Source organism: Rhyacophila brunnea, unplaced genomic scaffold (genome assembly GCF_057557595.1).
Source record: "Rhyacophila brunnea isolate RB1 unplaced genomic scaffold, BYU_Rbru_1.0 scaffold_2, whole genome shotgun sequence".
Taxonomy (NCBI): Eukaryota; Metazoa; Arthropoda; class Insecta; order Trichoptera; family Rhyacophilidae; genus Rhyacophila; species Rhyacophila brunnea.
Genome location: NW_028232859.1, coordinates 6,817,527 through 6,822,993, shown reverse-complemented (window position 1 = coordinate 6,822,993; position 5,467 = coordinate 6,817,527).

Here is a 5,467-nt window from a genome sequence, read left to right as displayed (position 1 = left end):
GTTGCTATTACTATTAATGCTATTGTATTTTTTCCATATGAACTGACAACTTTACTCCCTACCTCGACACTATCAGCTGTAGACCAAAAACATCAGCTGTCTGTTTTATGAATTTTTAATGTAAATTATTGTAGAGATCAAGCATTATTAAAGATGTAAATAATATTCAATTTTTTCATGTTGTATTTTATAGGTACCCCACTAAACGTGTTAACCTGTGCACCTAAATAATAAATAAATTGTATTTATTCAGAAAAATGATACAATAAGTAATTATTCGAATTTGACTTTGAAGTCCTTGAGATAGGGTTTGCTCTTTCTTCTTCGCGTGAGGATATATTCTACTAATTTATTTTCCCTTTTCTTGTCGTTGGTCGTTCCTGTTTTTATTTACTGGTCATACCCGCGCGTAAATTTTTTATGTATGTAATTTGGGATTCTTTTGTCTTCATTATGGATTTGCCTTTTGACAGTTTCAGATGTAGCCTATGATTTGACGTTTCTAATTATCAAAAAAATTATCTTGGACGAACGTTAAGTGATAGTTAAGTGAACGTTAAGTGATCAGTGATTATGGCGCAACATCTGAATTACCGTGAGGAGGATATTCTAAAAGCAATGGACAACAGACGGCGAAGCAGAACTGCTACAGGAGGAAAAGTTCAACGTAGGTACGAGCGTCGATTAAGGTGCTAATGTTTGAGGTATCCTCGTTACGTACCTTATTTCAGCAGGGGGACCAGCAAGGAGTGCCACAATGCCCAAAAAACAATTCTTGCCCCTACGGTCGTAGAGTTAGATCTAAATGACAAGTTGCGTCGGTGCGACCACTCGTCATCAGCTAACCATCTGACGAAGAGGACCATCGCGGCCCTCCAGAATGCGATGTTTTCCCATCGGGACAGCTTCTGAAAGCGTATGCAAGGGTTAGTGGATTGGGCAACCAATCCTCAAAAAATCATAACAGCGATGAGCCTGTACCAAAAAATCGAAGGGGGTTTTGGGGACAACACATAATAAAATTTGCGAGAACATGACTCAGATCCTTACCGGAAGGATACCTTCACTCGGGAGGCACTATCAAGGATTCCTCCGAGCTTAAAGCCCGGAAGGCCCTCGAACTCAAATTATGGCCGGGGTACTCCCAAGGGGTGACGTCCTGTGGGAAGGGAGTTCTCCATCGGAGGTACGGGCTCCACCAGGGATCCGTACTCTAAGCGAAGGTGACCGCATCTGGACGACCAATAACATTGGGGACCGCCTAAGAGACTTTCGTGGAGTCTGGATGGCGTAGTGTACCCCCCCCCCCAACATTGGTAAAAAATAATAGCCGTAGCCCGCATACCTTTTGTGCGGATACCACTATTGGTAAGTCCTTCTTTACTTTTACGGAAAGATTTTAAAACGCAACAATCAGCAGAGGTCACTCTCGAGATCGAGGACTTAAAGAACTCAGGGGTTCTAGAAGAAGCGGGTCAAACCCCCAGTTTTTCTCTCAACCCTGTTTCTGATCAAGAAAAAAGACGGGGCTCTATGCCCTGTTTTCAACCGAAAGCGTTTGAATGCGTTCCTACAGCCAAAGCCATTCAAACTAATTCACCATTACGAGGTTGCAGCCGTCTTACAAACAGAAGACTGGCTAGTAATAATAGATCTAAGCCAGGCGTCCCTCCAGGTACCAATGGCTTCTCAACATCGTCGATTTGTTCGACTAGCCTATCAAGGGGAGCTCCTACAATTCACGTTTTATTCACGTACAATTCATGTTGGCATCCCTGACCAATTGGGTCGCCGAACGCCTACGAAAGAATGGCTGAGAATATTCACTAACCTAGACGACTTTTTAGTAGCCAACCAATACGAGAAACAGTCTCGGTTCAGGTGGAATACAGGATAACCTTCCTACAGTCTTTAGGGTGGTTAATAAATATTAAAAGATCCTGTCTGAACCCAAGCCAACAATGAGGGTCCCTGGACATCACGTAGGACACACACACCAAGCGGAGGTTCCTGTCGCCGGAGAATTGTGTAGCACTCCGTCACCATCTGCTAATGCAGGTACAAAAAGGCAGTTGGTCCCTCAGACAGGCACATATCCAATCCCTTCTGGGGCGACTCAACTTCACATCCTACCTCCACGAGGAAGGTTGCATTGCCGACGGCTACAACGCTCCAGTCATCAATATGGCCGAGGTCCCATCCTCGCCAATTGATGACAATCCCACCACAGGCCCAACGGGACATCACGTGGTGGCTCTAGGCGATAGGATCCTCAGAGTTGACATAACGCAGGTACAAAAAGGCAGTTGGTCCCTCAGACAGGCACATATCCAATCCCTTCTGGGGCGACTCAACTTCACATCCTACCTCCACGAGGAAGGTTGTATTGCCGACGGCTACAACGCTCCAGTCATCAATATGGCCGAGGTCCCATCCTCGCTAATTGATGACAATCCCACCACAGGCCCAACAGGACATCATGTGGTGGCCCTAGGCGAAAGGATCCTCAGATTTGACACAACGCGGGTACAAAAAGGCAGTTGGTCCCTCAGGCAGACACATGTTCAATCCCTTCTGGGGCGACTTAACTTCGCATCCTACCTCCACGAGGAAGGTTGCATTGCCGACGGCTACAAAGCTCCAGTCATTAATATTGTCGAGGTCCCATTCTCGCCAATAGACGACAATCCCACCACAGGCCTAACAGGACATCATGTGGTGGCTCCAGGTGATAGGCTCCTCAGAGTTGACACACATCAATCACTTCCTGATGACAGACGCAGCTGACACAGGCTAGGGAGCCCAACTGAATGAACACCACCTATCAGGTACGTGGGAACAAGACCAGTTACCATGGCATGGCATTCCAACAGGAAGGAAATGTTTGCAATTCAATCTCAGGTACAATCAATCATAGGATCAGATCTGCTTCTGCAGACAGACAACAAAACAGTGGTGCCATACATCAACAACGAGGGCGGCACAAAATCTGTCACCCTCCTAAACCTATGCCGACAGACACTAGTATTTACCAGTCTAGCCAACATCATGTTTACTACATTATACACAACTGCGTGGCAGATCATCTCTCCCGCAGACAACTCATTCCCGAATGGCACCTCATCAACACCGCAACCACCCCCCTGTTTCTGTTCCCGAGGTGGATTTATTCGCAAGCGAAACAGCACATGTCATTGCAACGTATGTGTCACGAGACGTTACAGACAGTGGCGCGCTGTTTCACGACGCCTTCAGCCGAGTGTATGACTTCAGATTGGCGTGAATATTTCCCCCACCAAACTTAATTTCACGAGTCCTAGCGCACCTGAACTCAGAAAAAGGGAAGTACTTACTAGTGGCACCGAGCTGGAAATAATGCTTTTGGGGAGTGGACTTACGAAAAAGGGCGATAGTACCTCCTTATACAATGCCGCACCTACATACGACACTAGTAGGTATGGAGACCAACCGTCCACCTCCAAGGACCCAGGACCTGTTCCTTCAACTATGGCTAATTTCGGGTGGGGTGGAAATAACATCAAATTGAATGGTGGAAGAAAGGGCACTCCTTACTTTCAGATGGCGGCCTTCGACTCTAAAAACTTACAAACCAGCTTGGAACAAATGGAAGACAATGACATGAGTAACAAGAACCTAATGGATCATAATAGCCCTCAACGAATGGAATTGGCCAGATACCTAGGCAACATGCACAACAAAGAGGGTTTGTCGTACAACACCATCCTGGTGCATAAGTCAGCCATAACCACTTTTTGCAAACCGATTATCATTGTAGATATTAGCATCAACGTGGTAGTACAACACAATATGTTACAGGCAATTTCGGTACATAAAACGAAACCCGTCAAACCACCGGTTTGGGATCCAGGACGAGTGGTAGATCATCTTAGGAAAACAACACCGGTGGAGTACAACCTATTCGAAACCTCTCGCAGGACAGCTACCTACGCCTACCTTCTCGCATCGGGACGAAGGGTTCATGGCCTCACTACTAATAGTAGACAATGGATTGGTGGAAAAACGTGACTACATAATTGTATGGCCAATGTTTGGCGCAAATACAAATACCGCCAAGCATCGTCAATCGGAATGGAAGCTAAGCGCTTCCACGTGTCAAAACATCGACCCAGTATTATTCTGGTTACGGAAACTCGTCTGCATGTCAAACCCTAGGAGAGGGGAAGGTAGGGATATTTCGGAATTATTTATATCTTCAAGAGGATCACCAAAACCAGCCACCAGGACAGTTATAGGGAATTGGATAAGGTCAGTACTGTTGGAAGCAGGGGTACAAGAACCACCAGGCAGTGTCCGCTCAGTGGTGACTTCCTTAAACTGTACATATACCCAATGATAATCTTAAAGAGAGGTATCTGGCGTAGTGAGTCAACATTTCACGACAACTACCAGAGAACGATTGATACACCACCATCAGAAGGGGAAAAGAACCCATTAACTTCTCTATTCAACCATATACATGGAAAGTCACGATGGTCTTTTACCTCGTCAATGAATCATTGTCACATACAGGAATTTGGCATACCCAACACCAGGTGATAACAAACAGATATCTCAAGGACTTCAAAGTCAAATTCGAATAATGAAAGGAGTTTTATCTACCAATAAAACTCTTATTATTCATGTTGACTTTGAAGTCCAGGTAACTTCTACCTGGTTCCTTGAGTCATATCATAATGAAGACAAAAGAATCCCAAATTACATACATAAAAAATTTACGCGCGGGTATGACCAGTAAATAAAAACAGGAACGACCAACGACAAGAAAAGGGAAAATAAATTAGTAGAATATATCCTCACGCGAAGAAGAAAGAGCAAACCCTATCTCAAGGACTTCAAAGTCAACATGAATAATAAGAGTTTTATTGGTAGGTAAAACTCCTTTCATAAATAATTTCTCACGGATTATTTTGGCATTGTTTTTCTTCTATTAGCAACTTTTTTTCCGATTTCTCAAAATTATAGTATTTTGGGCGTACTATACCTGTTTTATATCGTACATAGTACGCAGACGAAAATTATAGTACAAATACTATAATTATAGTACGGTTGGCAACACTGGGCCGCTATTATCTAGAAAATGCATAGGTTTGTCGAAAAAATTGTCACCTCTATACAATGACATTATTAATGGACGACGCACTCAATACAGTAGCTAGCAAGTAAATTCGCGCATTCGCATGTATAGGTAGACGTTACGCAATTTCCATTATGCGATATCACGCATCGGGAATTTATGGCAATATGACCTTTATTGTAATGGCGTTAAAGCAGTGTTTCTAATGTCAATGTTCATTTGAGCGAACCCGTTCGAACCGAGCCATTCGGCAGACCCAACAGGAATTTATAGCAATATCACCTTTATTGTGATGGCGTTAGAACAGATTATGCCATTCGGCAGACCCGACAATAAAGTGAGTGTCATTTT